General features: G+C 44.5%; 1 pseudogene; it reads right to left on the minus strand.

Annotated features, from left to right (window-relative positions):
• Positions 1-19,122, minus strand: part of LOC109885585 (receptor-type tyrosine-protein phosphatase beta-like) — a 95,585-nt pseudogene that overhangs the window by 18,803 nt on the left and 57,660 nt on the right.

Below are 19,122 nucleotides of genomic sequence, written 5' to 3' on the forward strand. Positions count from 1 at the left end.
CAGTTGCCATACCAGGCGGTGATGCAACCGGTGAGGATACTCTCGATGGTGCAGCTGTATAACTTTTTGAGGGTCTGGGAACCCATTATTTTACCCATTAGCCAAATATTTTCAGTCTCCTGAGGGGGAAGAGGCGTTGTCCTGCCGTCTTCACGACTTTCTTGGTGTATTTGGACCATGATAGTTTGTTGGTGAACACCAAGGAACTGAAACTCTCGACCAGCTCCACTTCAGCCCCGTCGATGTGAATGAGGACGTGTTCGGTTAATCCAGTCAGGCCATATGTCAAGTGCTCAATGATTTAGATTACTGACCATTATCAGGGTCCTTTAGGAACTATTTATTTCTCTGAGTCACTATGGAAACACATCTGTCACCCCCCACCCTCCCTCCCTCCCTCCCCCCGAATCTCCGACTCACCCGTCCCTTCTCGACACACTGCGTCACCATGACGACGTTGTATACGTTGTGCTCCCACACCATCCTCCAGAAGTCATCCTTGGTTCCGGGGAGAGGGCCTTGGGTGGCGATGTACTCACGGCGGAAGTTGTTCCCCTGAAAAAGACAGATGGGGATCAGTCAGTCAATCAGTTGTTCAATCATGGGACAGGAAGCCTGGTTTCAGAGCCTATGACAAAAAACGTATTTTGGGATGGTCTTGTAAGTTGAAACCTTATAACACTGGAGTAAGTGTTGCAAATGCAGATTTATGCTGACATTTGAACCTACAGCCACTTCTCATACTCTAATGAGACAAAGACAGTCTGAAATATGAACCTACAGACACATCTCATACTCTAATGAGACAAAGACAGTCTGATATATGAACCTACAGCCACATCTCATACTATAATGAGACAAAGACAGTCTGATATATGAACCTACAGCCACATCTCATACTCTAATGAGACAAAGACAGTCTGACATATGAACCTACAGCCACTTCTCACACTCTAATGAGACAAAGACAGAAATGTGTTCTAAGTACCTGAAGGGAAAGGCCAGGCCACACATAGAGAATACAGTTCAATCCTGGCATTTAAAGGTAATTTGTAACATTCCAGCTGACCTGTTCTAATGACCACCGAGGGTGTGGGTCTAACGGGGGGTCCTTAGACACCCTGGTGTTTCTGTCTGATCTAGCTGGAGAGAACACACAGGGACTAACTCATTAGTGTAGAGGGAGAGGGAGGGAGAGAGAGAGAGAGAGAGAGAGAGAGAGAGAGAGAGAGAGAGAGAGAGAGAGAGAGAGAAAGAAGAGAGAGAGAGAGAGAGAGAGAGAGAGAGAGAGAGAGAGAGAGAGAGAGAGAGAGAGAGAGAGAGAAAGAAGAGAGAGAGAGAGAGAGAGAGAGAGAGAGAAAGAAGAGAGAGAGAGAGAGAGAGAGAGAAAGAAGAGAGAGAGAGAGAGAGAGAGAGAGAGAGAGAGAGAGAGAGAGAGAGAGAGAGAGAGAGAGAGAGAAACAGAGAGACAGAGACAGAGAGAGAGAGAGAGAGAGAGAGAGAGAGAGAGAGAGAGAGAGAGAGAAACACAGAGAGAGAGACAGAGAGAGAGAGATAGTGTGTGGAAGGGGAGGTTGTGTGTGTGTGCGTGCGTGCTAATGAGAACCTCTACAGTACCCCGTACTGGGCAGCCCCCCTAAAGCTCATACTGAAACCAATTACCGGATGATTGACACCACATAACTACTGTACCTTCCTACCGAATCTGTGCCCACCAAACCAGCCCCCTGTGACACACAGTAGTCCTATATGTTTTTAAGACATCAGATGTGATATGTCCTTGAAGGTAAAGACATGATCTGGAACTTTGGTGACTGCTAAGTATTTTTGAAAGCTCCCTCTTTGGGCTGGATGTGTCCATGTGTAGTTCATACATGCAGAATCTACTCTGAGCAGAGTTACTGTTTAACCTCTAGTGACACCTAGTTTAAAAGACACGATTTACTGGAAGCTGTGTGCTGCCGTTTTCACTACATTTACCCCCACGTGGACCCCTGGCAATTCAAGTTCCAGACAATGAGTTTCAGACCCTCACCATTTAAGTGCAAGCTAGCAAGATGTAGAGAGAGAGAGAGAGAGAGAGAGAGAGAGAGAGAGAGAGGAGAGAGAGAGAGAGAGAGAGAGAGAGAAGAAGGAGCCAGAGAGAAGAAGGAGCCAGAGAGAGAGTGAGAGAGAGAGAGAGAGAGAAGAAGGAGCCAGAGAGAAGAAGGAGCCAGAGAGAGAGAGAGACACTGTATACATATATATAATATGACATTTGTAATGTCTTTATTGTTTTGAAACTTCTGTATGTGTAATGTTTACTGTTCATTTTTATTGTTTATTTCACTTTTTATATTCACTTTATATATTATCTACCTCACTTGCTTTGGCAATGTTAACACATTTCCCATGCCAATAAAGCCCTTGAATTGAATTGAATTGAGAGAGAGACAGACAGAGAGAGAGACGGACAGAGAGAGTGAGAGACGGACAGAGAGAGACAGAGAGACAGAGTGAGACACAGAGAGAGACACAGAGAGAGACAGAGAGAGAGAGAGAGACAGAGAGACAGAGTGAGACAGAGCAGTGACGTGGTGTACATCTCTGCACATATGTGACGTGATACTCAATTGTCGGTGACTACTTTCAGCTAGTGAGCTCTACTTTCAGCTAGTGAGCTCTACTTTTAGCTAGTGAGCTCTACTTTCAGCTAGTGAGCTCTACTTTCAACTAGTGAGCTCTACTTTCAGCTAGTGAGCTCTACTTTCAGCTAGTGAGCTCTACTTTCAGCTAGTGAGCGCTACTTTCAGAACTCACTGGTATATAACTGGCATTGATGAAGTCAGAACAGGGGTCATCCTCCAGGTAGGAGAGCTTCACTCTGGTGGAATCATCTAGAACAGAAGAGAGATGTCGTTAGTGTGACTGACTGGGTTCTCCCTCTGAGCTAATGCCTCTAGGCATTGACTGAAGTAGTCAAGTCTTCAAGTCGTCAAGTCGTCAAGTCGTCAAGTCTTCAAGTCGTCAAGTCGTCAAGTCTTTCACCTTTATTTAACCAGGTAGGCTAGTTGAGAACAATTTCTCATTTACAACTGCGACCTGGCCAAGATAAAGCATAGCAGTGTGAACAGACAACACAGAGTTACACATGGAGTAAACAATTAACAAGTTAATAACACAGTAGAAAAAAAGGGGAGTCTATATACATTGTGTGCAAAAGGCATGAGGAGGTAAGCGAATAATTACAATTTTGCAGATTAACACTGGAGTGATAAATGATCAGATGGTCATGTACAGGTAAAGATATTGGTGTGCAAAAGAGCAGAAAAGTAAATAAATAAAAACAGTATGGGGATGAGGTAGGTGAAAATGGGTGGCTTCAAGTCTTCAAGTCGTCAAGTCTTCAAGTCTTCAAGTTGTCAAGTCTTCAAGTCTTCAAGTCTTCAAGTTTCAGACGAACAAACTCATCACCTCAGTTACATTAAAGCTCTGGTAAGAAAATACTGTAAAGGTCTTGGAATCTGAACAGAGGGGTTGAAGATGTTGTTGTTGCTGCATTGTGAAGCAAAATGATATTAAAGTAAGGATGCTGCTTCACTTTGTATTGAGCAGTGCCACAGATTGATAGGCCATACTTCACTAATACCTTATACCCAAGTAACCCCTGCTTTAAATGAATTCACAACTGTAAACGTACATAGTTTTTGCTGTTTGTGAACGGCAGGCTTGTTCTCCGTTCCACAATTAGACACCTCCAATTGTATTGCCACCTGAACAAACACTTGAGTCCAGACCAATTATTCCAGACCAATTTAATGAATGTGCTTGAACAACGACAAAGGAGAAACTTAACTTTGAAAAGTAAAATGCACCCTATTCCCAAACAGAGCCCTGTAGAAACTGGTCTAAAGTAGTCCCCTATTCCCAAACAGAGCCCTGTAGAAACTGGTCTAAAGTAGTCCACTATTGCCAAACAGAGCCCTGTAGAAACTGGTCTAAAGTAGTCCACTATTGCCAAACAGAGCCCTGTAGAAACTGGTCTAAAGTAGTCCACTATTCCCAAACAGAGCCCTGTAGAAACTGGTCTAAAGTAGTCCACTATTCCCAAACAGAGCCCTGTAGAAACTGGTCTAAAGTAGTTCACTATTGCCAAACAGAGCCCTGTAGAAACTGGTCTAAAGTAGTCCACTATTCCCAAACAGAGCCCTGTAGAAACTGGTCTAAAGTAGTTCACTATTGCCAAACAGAGCCCTGTAGAAACTGGTCTAAAGTAGTTTACTATTGCCAAACAGAGCCCTGTAGAAACTGGTCTAAAGTAGTCCACTATTCCCAAACAGAGCCCTGTAGAAACTGGTCTAAAGTAGTTCACTATTGCCAAACAGAGCCCTGTAGAAACTGGTCTAAAGTAGTCCACTATTCCCAAACAGAGCCCTGTAGAAACTGGTCTAAAGTAGTGCAATATATAGGGAATAGGGCCCTGGTCTAAAGTAGTGCACTATATAGGGAATAGGGCCCTGGTCTAAAGTAGTGCACTAGATAGGGAATAGGGCCCTGGTCTAAAGTAGTGTACTATATAGGAAATAGGGCCCTGGTCTAAAGTAGTGCACTATATAGGGAATAGGGCCCTGGTCTCTCTCTCATTAATCCTTAGATCCACTCTGTGGGCTACTCACAGGGCAGGATGTTGTTGTAACGGTTCTTGCCCCTGTTCTCTGGTAGACGGGCTGCATCCAGAGGCTGGTTACGACCCACATCCTTCAGATCCTGAGGGGGAATGGAAATAATGAATAATTTAGTGAAACAGCTTCATGGGCTAGGGGCCTTGGAAATAAAGCACGGCAGTTTATAAACAATTGGTTTATAAACTAATACTTCAAAGTTTAAAAACAACGTTATAAATATGCTTTTTTGTAGATAAGGGGGGGATCTCTTATCAGAGAATCATTTCTGATGTTTTTTTTTTTTTACCTCAAACTCTTCTGACAGAAGATAGTTGGAGTCTGCCTGTAGTTTAGTGAGGTGGGATTCAAAGTGGGCTGCTTTGACGGGGCTGAGGGGAGACAGACAGACACATCTTAGAGAAATGATTTACGAGAATGTAAATGATTCATGAGACTTTAAAATGTAAATGTGAAAAAACGTTTATGGAAACAGGATTTATTGTGATTTATTTAGGGCAGATAATTTGTAATACTTGTAATACTACTTGGTCATCCTATTTAATTCAGGATTTCTAGAGACAGAAGATAACATGGAGGGTGTAATAGACGCACCTTGAGATGCGTCGGTTGCTGAAATAAAGAGAAGTAGAGTGTAAGATTAGACGGCTGTGTTCCCGTTAAACACATTTCCTTTTATCTTGTTACACACTCCATTTTGTTTCAGCGACTAAGAGATTCAGAACTCCATTTTGTTTCAGCGACTAAGAGATTCAGAACTCCATTTTGTTTCAGCGACTAAGAGATTCAGAACTCCATTTTGTTTCGGCGACTAAGAGATTCAGAACTCCATTTTGTTTCAGCGACTAAGAGATTCAGAACTCCATTTTGTTTCAGCGACTAAGAGATTCAGAGTGCCCTCTCTCCTCACACACTAATCTTGTTACTTCCTCACAGACCTACGCCACTCTGCTGAAATGACCTTTAAATTACATTTCCTCGTTTAATTGAATTGAACCTTTATTGAACCAGGTTGTCCCATTGAGGGCTGAAGACCTCTTTCACAAGAGAGACATGAACATGTAATTACATTGTTTACGACAACCCTAGAAGGTTCATTCATTACCCAGACTGTCTGTTGGTGGTGGACCTATGTTTAGATACTGAGTGTTTGGTGCACAGACAGTGTGTTGAGGTAGACAGGAGTTCACTGTGTTGTCCATCACCTCTCAGCAGTGACTGACAACCCAGGGATCAATTATGATAGTCCCTCCCCTGTGTCAAGGCCTGCTGACTGATGAGTGACAACCAAGGGATCAATGATGGTAGTCCCTCCCTTGTGTCAAGGCCTGCTGACTGGTGAGTGCAAACCCAGGGATCAATGATGGTTGTTCACCAACAGAACAGAGTGGTTTAAACCCCTTCCTGTTATCGATCTGCAACAACCTAGTGGATGATTGCATCCATTATTTCAGCACGAACCCACACGCATGCACACATGAGAGCACGTACACACACACACATCTATTTTTAGAGACAGGGAGAATGACATCTCTCTCTGTCCTTTCACTCATACTGATTAAGGTTCCCTGCGAGTCAGTGTGACGATGGACATAAAAAAATTGGATGGCATCAGAGGAGAAGTGACGAGAGAAGGATGGAGAGAGAGAAGGATGGAGAGAGGGAAGGATGGAGAGAGGGAAGGATGGAGAGAGGGAAGGATGGAGAGAGGGAAGGATGGAGAGAGGGAAGGATGGAAAGATGGAAAGAGGGAAGGATGGAAAGATGGAAGGATGGAGAGAGGGAAGGATGGAGAGATGGAAGGATGGAGAGAGGGAAGGATGGAGAGAGGGAAGGATGGAGAGAGGGAAGGATGGAGAGATGGAGAGAGGGAAGGATGGAAAGATGGAAAGAGAGAAGGATGAAGAGAGGGAAGGATGGAGAGAGGGAAGGATGGAGAGATGGAAGGATGGAAAGATGAAAAGAGGGAAGGATGGAGAGATGGAAGGATGGAGAGATGGAGAGATGGAAGGATGGAGAGAGGGAAGGATGGAGAGAGGGAAGGATGGAGAGAGGGAAGGATGGGGAGAGGGAAGGATGGAGAGAGGGAAGGATGGAGAGAGGGAAGGATGGAGAGATAGAGAGACGGAGAGAGGGAAGGATGGAGAGAGGGAAGGATGGAGAGAGGGAAGGATGGAGAGAGGGAAGGATGGAAAGATGGAAAGAGGGAAGGATGGAAAGATGGAAGGATGGAGAGAGGGAAGGATGGAGAGATGGAGAGAGGGAAGGATGGAGAGAGGGAAGGATGGAGAGATGGAAGGATGGAGAGAGGGAAGGATGGAGAGAGGGAAGGATGGAGAGAGGGAAGGATGGAGAGAGGTAAGGATGGAGAGATGGAAGGATGGAGAGAGGGAAGGATGGAAAGATGGAAAGAGAGAAGGATGGAGAGATGGAAGGATGGAGAGATGGAAGGATGGAGAGAGGGAAGGATGAGAGAGGGAAGGATGGGGAGAGGGAAGGAGGGAAAGATGAAAAGAGGGAAGGATGGAGAGAGGGAAGGATGGAGAGAGGGAAGGATGGAAAGATGAAAAGAGGGAAGGATGGAGAGATGGAAGGATGGAGAGATGGAAGGATGGAGAGAGGGAAGGATGGAGAGAGGGAAGGATGGAGAGAGGGAAGGATGGGGAGAGGGAAGGATGGAAAGATGAAAAGAGGGAAGGATGGAGAGAGGGAAGGATGGAGAGAGGGAAGGATGGAAAGATGAAAAGAGGGAAGGATGGAGAGATGGAAGGATGGAGAGATGGAAGGATGGAGAGATGGAAGGATGGAGAGATGAAGAGATGGAAGAATGGAGAGAGGGAAGGATGGAGAGAGGGAAGGATCGGGAGAGTGAAGGATGGAAAGATGAATGGAGAGATGGAGAGATGGAAGGATGGAGAGAGGGAAGGATGGAGGGATGGAAGGATGGAGAGAGGGAAGGATGGAGAGAGGGAAGGATGGAGAGAGGGAAGGATGGAGAGAGGGAAGGATGGAGGGATGGAAGGATGGAGGGATGAGAGAGGGAAGGATGGAGAGATGGAAGGATGGAGAGATGGAAGGATGGAGAGATGGCCTCATTCTGTCATTACATGTCTAATCAATGAACTGCTAGTCCTTCTCTCTGCTCTGATCCCCATGTCAATCACTGGTTTTAAGTCATGTATATTTCAGCAGTGCTCTTTGTGATCTCTTGTCTCTGCCAGTCACTCGTTGGAAGGACTAGGAGGCAGGCAGTGACTTCAGTATTTGCTCGTCACTCCTTCAGTCTCAAGTAATGTCTTTCCTATAATCTTCACTCCAATGCAATGACACATGAAGTTTGTCTCTAAGTTTGTCTCTAGGTGCTTCTAAACTCAAGGAGCGTACAGTTGTATTGAACAACTCTTTATGAATCAGACGTTGAAATCAGACATTAAAATCAGACTTTGAAATCGGACATTAAAATCAGAAGTTGAAATTAGATATTATAATCATCTTTATAAAAGTGTCCTCAGCAGGGATATAAAAAGGCACTGAATCTGCAGCCTGATCTCCTCTGGCAGACCATTCCAAAGTCTAGGGGCCCTAATTGCAAATGGTTTTCAACCTGGACTTTGGAATGGTCAACAGTGCCCTGCTAGAGGATCTCAGACTGTGTCCTGGCTCATAGGGAGATGGATGGTCAACAGTGCCCTGCCAGAGGATCTCATGCTGTGTCCTGGCTCATAGGGAGATGAATGGTCAACAGTGCCATGCCAGAGGATCTCAGGCTGTGTCCTGGCTCATAGGAAGATGAATGGTCAACAGTGCCCTGCTAGAGGATCTCAGGCTGTGTCCTGGCTCATAGGGAGATGAATGGTCAACAGTGCCCTGCCAGAGGATCTCAGGCTGTGTCCTGGCTCATAGGGAGATGAATGGTCAACAGTGCCCTGCCAGAGGATCTCATGCTGTGTCCTGGCTCATAGGGAGATGGATGATCAGAGATATAGGCTGGGGTTAAACCAAACCTAGCCTTTAAAACGTGATTAATACAAGGTTACTATCTATTCTAAAAGTGACTGGTAGCTAGTTTAGAGAAACTAGATGAGGTGTGATATGGTTCCATTTCCTGGTGCCTGTTAAAAGCCGAGCTGCAGCGGTTTGAACTAACTGGAGTGATTTCGGACTGGCACATGTACACAGAGAGTTACAGTAATCTAGGCATGAGGCAATACAAGTATGTAGAAGTTTCTCCAAATCAGTGGCTGAGATAAAATACTTGACATTAGCTAGCTTGGTCACTGGATAAGGGTAGCTACACTAGCTTGGTCATTGGTGAAGGGTAGCTATGCTAGCTTGGTCAATGGTGAAGGGTAGCTACACTAGCTTGGTCATTGGTGAAGGGTAGCTATGCTAGCTTGGTCACTGGTGAAGGGTAGCTATGCTAGCTTGGTCACTGGTGAAAGGTAGCTACACTAGCTTGGTCATTTGTGAAGGGTAGCTATGCTAGCTTGGTCACTGGTGAAAGGTAGCTACACTAGCTTGGTCATTGGTGAAGGGTAGCTACGCTAGCTTAGTCACAGGTGAAAGGTAGCTAAACTAGCTTGGTCACTGGATAAGGGTAGCTACGCTAGCTTGGTCATTGGTGAAGGGTAGCTATGCTAGTTTGGTCACTGGTGATGGGTAGCTATGCTAGGTAGCTTGCTAGCTTAGTCACTGGTGAAGGGTAGCTATACTAGCTTGGTCAATGGTGAAGGGTAGCTACGCTACCTTGGTCACTGGTGAAGGGTAGCTACGCTAGCTTGGTCAATGGTGAAGGGTAGCTATGCTAGTTTGGTTAATGGTAGCTACACTAGCTTGGTCTATGGTGAAGGGTCGCTATGCTAGCTTGGTCAATGGTGAAGGGTAGCTATGCTAGCTTGGTCACTGGTGAAGGGTAGCTACACTAGCTTGGTCTATGGTGAAGGGTCGCTATGCTAGCTTGGTCAATGGTGAAGGGTAGCTATGCTAGCTTGGTCACTGGTGAAGGGTAGCTACGCTAGCTTGGTCAATGGTGAAGGGTAGCTATGCTAGTTTGGTTAATGGTAGCTACACTAGCTTGGTCTATGGTGAAGGGTCGCTATGCTAGCTTGGTCAATGGTGAAGGGTAGCTATGCTAGCTTGGTCACTGGTGAAGGGTAGCTACACTAGCTTGGTCACTGGTGAAGGGTAGCTATGCTAGCTTGGTCACTGATGAAGGGTAGCTATGCTAGTGTGGTCACTGGGTCTGATTGGTAAATAGACCTGTGTGTTTTTCACCTACCAGAGAATTGCGGATGACGTCACCAAGGGGAAGCGTATAAAGAGAAAAAGGGTTGTGTGTGTGTAACGGATGTGAAATAGCTAGCTAGTTAGTGGTGGTGCTGGTGTAACGGATGTGAAATAGCTAACTAGTTAGCGGTGGTGCTGGTGTAACGGATGTGAAATAGCTAGCTAGTTAGCGGTGGTGCTGGTGTAACGGATGTGAAATAGCTAGCTAGTTAGCGGTGGTGCTGGTGTAACGGATGTGAAATAGCTAGCTTAGTTAGCGTTGGTACTGGTGTAACGGATGTGAAATAGCTAGCTAGTTAGCGGTGGTGCGCGCTAAATAGCGTTTCAATCGGTGACGTCACTTGCTCTGAGAACTTGAAGTAGTGGTTCCCCGCGGCTCTGCAAGGCCCACGGCTTTTGTGGAGCGATGGGTAACGATGCTTCGTGGGTGACTGTTGTTGATGAGTGCAGAGGGTCCCTGGTTCGCGCCCTGGTATGGGCGAGGGGACGGTCTAAAGTTATACTGTTACATGTGTCTCACCTTCTGACTCCAACGTACATCCCTGATGTGGGCCCCTGCTTCCACATGCTCATCCGTACCACTGGGCTCTCCTGTACTGCCCTGTGTACACACAAGCATGCAATCAATTCAACTATAATTTTTTTTTTTTTTTACCCAATTTGTAAAATTGTATTAGATTTGCCCGAATGGGTAGCACAATGTACAACACACAACACACACGGAAACCCACAGGCACGCACTACAGTACGTCTGTCCAGCAGCAAATGACTCATTCTTCAGTAATTTATACATAATTCCTAATTACACAGTCGTTAGCGTGACACATGATAGCTTCTGGACTCTACAATAAGGTTAGACATCATTGGTAGACTGAGTTTGAGGATGCCGATCATTAGAGCTCCAGCTTACTTCCTGTATGAATAACAAACAGAAACATTATTTACTGTCTAATAGTTCAAGACACGTGAAAATATGCATCTACATGTGAGTTCCAGCGTTATTTTTGTTCGTGTCCCCAAAGGAGTGTCAAACTGTGTTAACCCACTGAGCTAAAGCCTAGGCATTATCCCAGAGAGGTAACGCAGGTCTTCAGGTCTCAGGCAAGGTGAAACATCCCAGTCCCGGACTAGACACTCACACTTTACGGACTCTCTGCCTGTAGACGAGGAGGGAGATGACGGCGATCAACATTCCGATGAGGAACATTCCGGCGCTGATGCCTTCGATGACTCCGCTTAGGGGCTCTGGGAGAGAAAACAAGAACACACAAACATCCATGAATAAAACCCCTTACTGTGACTATAGTAATAAATCCCTTACTGTGACTATAGTAATAAAACCCCTTACTGAGACTATAGTAATAAACCCCTCACTGTGACTATAGTAATAAATCCCTTACTGTGACAGTGACTATAGTAATAAATCCCTTACTGTGACAGTGACTATAGTAATAAATCCCTTACTGTGACTATAGTAATAAACCCCTTACTGAGACTATAGTAATAAACCCCTTACTGTGACTATAGTACTAAACCCCTTACTGTGACTATAGTAATAAACCCCTTACTGTGACTATAGTAATAAACCCCTTACTGTGACTATAGTAATAAACCCCTTACTGTGACAGTGCCTATAGTAATAAAACCCCTACTGTGACTATAGTGATAAACCCCTTACTGTGACTGTAGTAATAAACCCCTTACTGTGACTATAGTAATAAACCCCTTACTGTGACTATAGTAATAAACCCCTTACTGAGACTATAGTAATAAACCCCTTACTGAGACTATAGTAATAAACCCCTTACTGAGACTATAGTAATAAACCCCTTACTGAGACTATAGTAATAAACCCCTTACTGAGACTATAGTAATAAACCCCTCACTGTGACAGTGACTATAGTAATAAACCCCTTACTGTGACTATAGTAATAAACCCCTTACTGTGACTATAGTAATAAACCCCTTACTGTGACTATAGTAATAAACCCCTTACTGTGACTATAGTAATAAACCCCTTACTGTGACAGTGACTATAGTAATAAACCCCTTACTGTGACTATAGTAATAAACCCCTCACTGTGACTATAGTAATAAACCCCTTACTGTGACTATAGTAATAAACCCCTTACTGTGACAGTGACTATAGTAATAAATCCCTTAATGTGACAGTGACTATAGTAATAAACCCCTTACTGTGACTGTGACTATAGTAATAAATCCCTTAATGTGACAGTGACTATAGTGATAAACCCCTTACTGTGACTATAGTAATAAACCCCTTACTGTGACTATAGTAATAAACCCCTTACGGTGACAGTGACTATAGTAATAAACCCCTTACTGTGACTATAGTAATAAACCCCTTACTGTGACAGTGACTATAGTAATAAACCCCTTACAGTGACAGTGACTATAGTGATAAATCCCTTACTGTGACAGTGACTATAGTAATAAATCCCTTAATGTGACAGTGACTATAGTGATAAACCCCTTACTGTGACTATAGTAATAAACCCCTTAATGTGACAGTGACTGTAGTAATAAACCCCTTACTGTGACAGTGCCTATAGTAATAAACCCCTTACAGTGACTATAGTAATAAACCCCTTACTGTGACTATAGTAATAAACCCCTTACTGAGACTATAGTGATAAACCCCTTACTGTGACTGTGACTATAGTAATAAACCCCTTACTGTGACTATAGTAATAAACCCCTTACTGAGACTATAGTAATAAACCCCTTACTGAGACTATAGTAATAAACCCCTTACTGTGACAGTGACTATAGTAATAAATCCCTTACTGTGACAGTGACTATAGTAATAAACCCCTTACTGTGACTATAGTAATAAACCCCTTACTGTGACTAAAGTAATAAACCCCTTACTGTGACTATAGTAATAAACCCCTCACTGTGACTATAGTAATAAACCCCTTACTGTGACTATAGTAATAAACCCCTCACTGTGACTGTAGTAATAAACCCCTCACTGTGACTATAGTAATAAACCCCTTACTGTGACTGTGACTATAGTAATAAACCCCTTACTGTGACAGTGCCTATAGTAATAAACCCCTCACTGTGACTATAGTAATAAATCCCTTACTGTGACAGTGACTATAGTAATAAACCCCTTACTGTGACTATAGTAATAAACCCCTTACTGAGACTATAGTAATAAACCCCTTACTGTGACAGTGACTATAGTAATAAATCCCTTACTGTGACTATAGTAATAAACCCCTTACTGTGACAGTGACTATAGTAGTAAAATCCCTTACTGTGACTATAGTAATAAACCCCTTACTGTGACAGTGACTATAGTAATAAATCCCTTACTGTGACTGTGACTATAGTAATAAACCCATTACTGTGAGAGTGACTATAGTAAAAACCCCTTACTGTGACTATAGTGATAAACCCCTTACTGTGACTATAGTGATAAATCCCTTACTGTGACAGTGACTATAGTAAAACCCCTTACTGTGACTATAGTAATAAACCCATTACTGTGACAGTGACTATAGTAAAACCCCTTACTGTGACTATAGTAATAAACCCCTTACTGTGACTGTGACTATAGTAATAAATCCCTTACTGTGACTGTGACTATAGTAATAAACCCATTACTGTGAGAGTGACTATAGTAGTAAAATCCCTTACTGTGACAGTGACTATAGTAATAAACCCCTTTCTGTGACAGTGACTATAGTAGTAAACCCCTTACTGTGACTATAGTAATAAACCCCTTTCTGTGACAGTGACTATAGTAATAAACCCCTTACTGTGACAGTGACTATAGTAGTAAAATCCCTTACTGTGACTGTGACTATAGTGATAAACCCCTCACTGTGACTACTAGTTAGTCTCCTCGATCAAAACTTCCCCAGTCTTTTATTGGAATCAGGGGAGCAGAGCGGGTTGTTTTAATTGTCTCCATATTTCTGGTACTATAGTTGATGGATCAATGTTAAAGACAGAGCGGAGGTGAGTGAGAAATAGGAACCATTTGAGCAGGAGATTAAAGCACTATATTCCTAGATAGCACTGCAGGGTTTAATGTCTAAATCAATGGACGTGAGTACTTGCACACAACACAATCTCACTGCTGTAATAGGTGTAATGTTACTGCCAGTGTACAGTGTTTTCTGAAAGGATTCAGACCCCTTGACTTTTCCCCACAGTTACACAGCCTTATTCTAAAATGTATAAAATATTTGTTTCCATCATCAATCTACACACAATATCCCACAATGACAAAGCGAAAACAGGTTTTTAGAAAATTTGGCAAATGTATAAAAACACAAAAACAGAAATAGCTTATTTTACATAAGTATTCAGACCCTTTGCTATTAAACTCGAAATTGAGCTCAGGTGCATCCTGTTCCCATTAATCATCCTTGAGATATATTTGTAACTTGATTGGAATCCACCTGGTGTAAATTCAATTGATTGGACATGATTTGGAAAGGCACACATCTGTCTATATCAGGTCCCACAGTTGACAGTGCATGTCAGAGCAAAAACCAAGCCATGAGGTCAAAGGAATTGTCAGTAGAGCTTCGAGACAGGATTGTGTCGAGGCACAGCTCTGGGAAGGGCACCAAAATATTTCTGCAGCAATGAAGTTCCCCAAGAACACAGTGGCCACCATCATTCTTAAATGGAAGAAGTTTGGAATCACCAAGACTCTTCCTAGAGGTTGTCGCCTGGCCACTGAGCAATCGGGGGAAAAGGGCCTTGGTCAGGGAGGTGACCAAGAAACCTATGGTCACTCTGACAGAGCTCCAGAGTTCCTCTGTGGAGATAGGAGAACCTTCCAGAAGGACAACCATCCCTGCAGCACTCTACCAATCAGGTCTTCATGGTGGAGTGGCCAGACGGAAGCCACTCCTCAGTAAAAGGCACATGACAGACCGCTTGGAGTTTTCCAAAAGGCACCTAAAGACGCTCAGACCATGAGAAACAAGATTCTCTGCTGATGAAACCAAAATGTAACTATTTGGCCTGAATGCCAAGCATCATGTCTGGAGGAAACCTGGCACCATCCCTACAGTGAAGCATGGTGGTGGTAGCATGTGTGGAGATGTTTTTCAGCAGCAAGAACTGGGAGACTAGTCAGGATTGAGGGAAAGATGAACGGAGCAAAGTGCAGAGAGATCCTTGATGAAAACCTGCTCCAGAGCGCTCAAGACCTCAGACTGGGGCAAAGGTTTACCTTCCAACAATGACCCTAAGCACAAAGCCAAGACAACGCAGGAGTGGCTTTCGGACAAGCCTCTGAATGTCCTTGAGTGGCCCAGCCAGAGCCCAGACTTGAAAATAGATGTGCAGCGACACTCTCCATCCAACCTGACAGATCTTGAGAGGATCTACAGAGAAGAATGGGAGAAACTCCCCAAATACAGGTGCTCTAAGCTTGTAATGTCATACCCCAGACTACTCAAGGCTGTAATCGCTGCCAAAGGTGCTTCAACAAAGTACTGAGTAAAGGGTCTGAATACTTATGTAAATGTAATATTTCTGTGAAAAAAACTTTTTCATCCATTTTAGAATAAGGCTGTAACGTAACAAAATGTGGAAAAGGTCAAGGGGTCTGAATACTTTGGCAGTGCACTGGCAGCATTTAATCGGTGCACCTTCATGTAAACTTAGAACAGGTTGGAAAGGTCAGAGATTTATTTTATTATACAGGATGTCTTGTTAAGATTAATTACTTTTTTCAGACATCAGAAGGAGAGAGAGAGAGAGAGAGAGAGAGAGAGAGAGGAGAGAGAGAGAGAGAAGAGAGAGAGATAGAGAGAGAGAGGAGAGAGAGAGAAGAGAGAGAGAGAGAGAGAGAGAGAGAGAGAGAGAGAGAGAGAGAGAGAGAGAGAGAGGAGAGAGAGAGAGAGAGAGAGAGAGAGAGAGAGAGAAAATGGAGGGGGTAGAGAGAGAGAGAGAAGGATGAGAGAAAGAAAGGGAGCGAGAGAGAGAGATAAGAGAGAGAGATTAGAGGGTGAGGGTCATCGGTAGAGGGTATATAGTGTGGTTGCACCTGCTTGTGTCCTGATGGGCTGAGACAGGAAGTGTCAGAGTAATGGAGAGAGAGGGAAGGAGAGGGGGAAGAGAGGGCCAGGATCAGAGGTAAAGCTCACCTGCTTGTGTCCTGATGGGTGGGAGACAGGAAGGTGTCCCTGTAAAGAGGTTTGGGGGAACTCTCTGTGGTCTTCGTCAAACAGCTGAGTGAAGGCACGGACACTGATTCTGCACAGAGAACAGAGAACAGCCATTGACTTCCATTAGTATCAACTTACATCAAATTATTTCCCTGGTGAGCATAAATGGCTATAATATACTGCATTATTTTGCCCTCCTAGACAAGGTCAAGGGTTAGTATGACCTGTAAGACTTGATTAGGATGGGTGTTTTTTTTTTAAAGTAATTCAAACCTAGGTAAAGTGTTTGGTTTGTGTGGGGCCATATTATTGTTTACCTGTAGGCAGTCTTAGGCTTGAGAGGCCCATCACAGAAGTGGTAGAGATCACTGCTGTGTTCGTTATCATCATCTTCCTCTGAATCACAGGGCCCTCCCAGGCGATCCAGCCCCGCCCCCAGGTTGACCTCAAACACATGCCCAGCTCCCATTCCCTGTTCCTGGGCACAGCCACTGGGAAAGTAGCCTGTCTGGTAGGCCCGCACGGAGCTGTTGCTTCTGTAGTCCTGGAAGGAAGGTAGAGGGTGGAGCTGCTCTGTCTGCAGGACTTCATTGTCTGTGACGGGTCAAGAGTGAGTAATAAAGTTGGATGGATTCAAAAGTGTACTAAATCCCCTTCAGCTCTCCCTTAAAAAAAAACTCTCTTTCACTTCCTCATCAATTACATTTTGAAGTTTTTCAAATTCAAATGTATTTGATTTCATCAGCATCATTATCAGACATATCCAACATGATGTTAAAGTAAGAAAGGAAATTGTGTAGAAAATATATTGAGCCGTACTGAGAAAGCTGTAAATAGAGAGGAACCTTTACCAGTGGACTCAGCCACGATGACAGTGAAGAACCTGACGGCTCCGTTGACGTCGCTGAACCAGCTGCAGTTGAACTTGAACAAAATGGTGGAGGGGGTGATGCGTACCGCCCTCTCATTGACCCGTATTGTGGTAGGGGGCGGGCCTAAAGGGGGTAAAAAAAAAAAAATTAAGACAGGCGATTGGTTCAAGGGGTGTGTCTGTCAAATAATCCAGACTTTGATTGGCTGAACCAGATGTGTAAGAGTAGGGCTGGAACTAAAAGCCTGCACACCCAGTATCTCTGCAGGGGAGGGTTGGCCATCCTTGTTCTAGAAATGTGCTGCCATGTGTCTCCTCTTGTGTCATATATCTCGCATCATATCAAAACTGCTACCTCAATTTCCCCTGTTATGAGACAAATAATGATTGACTTGACAATAGGCCCCTTTTACACCCAGAATCACACTCCTACTGCTTTTCCAGCATTTGTATGTATGCCACTGAATCTATCAGGCCCAGCTCAGACAAGGTTATATTGTATTGTTTCTTTGGTTGATTAGCAGTGAGACAGATTGTAATTGGATTGGTCCCATTTCTTCCCATCCACAAAATGTGGTCTCTGGATTCTCTGGACAACCAGGTCCTCTTTAAGCCTCACCTGATAGTCTCTCACAGTCTCTCTCACAGTTTCTCTCTCTCTCTCACAGTTTCTCTCTCTCTCTCACAGTTTCTCTCTCTCTCTCTCTCTCTCTCTCTCTCTCTCTCTCTCTCTCTCTCTCTCTCTCTCTCTCTCTCTCTCCTCTCTCTCTCTCTCTCTCTCTCTCTCTCTCTCTCTCTCTCTCTCTCTCTCTCTCTCTCTCTCTCTCTGTCTCTCTCTCCCTCTCTCTCTCTCTCTCCCTCTCTCTGCTCGTAACGTTGTACAGTTAGACAGTGAAACAGCAGGGCTCTTGACAGAAGTGTGAAAGTCATTGCCTCCTTATGAACCACGCTGTGAATGGCACTAGTGTAAATCTGCCCCACTTACAGAGAGAGGAGGAGAGAGAGACAGAGAGAGAGAAAGACAAAGAGAGAGGGAGAGATAGAGGGTAGAGAGAAGAGAGATGGAGGAGGAAAGAGATTGAGAGCAGAGAGAGAGAGAAGAGAGAGAGAGTGAGAGAGAGGTGGAGGAGAGTAGAGAGAGAGAGACAGAGAGAGTAGAGAGAGAGAGAGAGAGAGGTGGAGGAGAGTAGAGAGAGAGAGAGAGAGAGAGAGAGGAGTTGGAGGAGCGTAGAGAGGAGAGAGAGAAGAAGAGAGTAGAGAGAGAGAGTAGAGAGAGAGATAGAGAGAGAGAGAGAGGTGAGGAGAGTAAGAGAGGAGGGAGAGAGAGAGATAGAGATAGAGAGAGAAGAGAGAGAGAGAGGGAAGCAGAGACGAAACACACATGCCTGGTCTCATCCATTGAGCCATTGGAGGCTGTGTTAGTATATATGGCACCGTCTCCACTGATCTAATCATGTTCTGTTGGTTATGATGATTGTCTCCTCCCTGCCTCCCTCCTTCCCTCCCCTTGGAAAAAAGAAACACAAATCCCTGGCATTTCCATCCCCCTAGGGAGGCAGAAGGGTGAGGAGGGGAGAGATTTGAGTTGGCCTAGCAGCCTATTTCTCTAAATCTCTCTCTCTATCTCTCTTTTCTGCTCTCATTCCTCTCATCATCCCCCTCTGTGTCGTCTCCATCATTCTCTTCTCTCCCTCCCTCCACCCTCTCCACTCTCCCTCCCTCACCCTCTCCACTCTCCCTCCCTCACCCTCTCCACTCTCCCTCCCTCACCCTCTCCACTCTCCCTCCCTCACCCTCTCCACTCTCCCTCCCTCACCCTCTCCACTCTCCCTCCCTCACCCTCTCCCAGGTGTTCTGAGTTATTTCAGGATATCTTTATGTAAATGTGTTCCTAAGGCTGCAGCTTCCGTTAGGGGGGCAGCAGAGCCACAGTTAGGCTAGTTAGCATCCGCTAACAGGGATGTCTTGCTTCCACAATGTCCCCTATGGACTTCACACTGCTCCTGTCCACTTTAGATGACATCAGATGTCTTCCTATCTCCTGTCTACTTCCAACTAGTGTTCTAATCTCAGGGGCTGCGTCTGGAATAGACCAGAGCCCTATTCCCTATATAGTGCACTACTTTAGACCAGAGCCCTA

This window comes from Oncorhynchus kisutch, unplaced genomic scaffold, assembly GCF_002021735.2.
Source record: "Oncorhynchus kisutch isolate 150728-3 unplaced genomic scaffold, Okis_V2 Okis09a-Okis19a_hom, whole genome shotgun sequence".
NCBI lineage: Eukaryota > Metazoa > Chordata > Actinopteri > Salmoniformes > Salmonidae > Oncorhynchus > Oncorhynchus kisutch.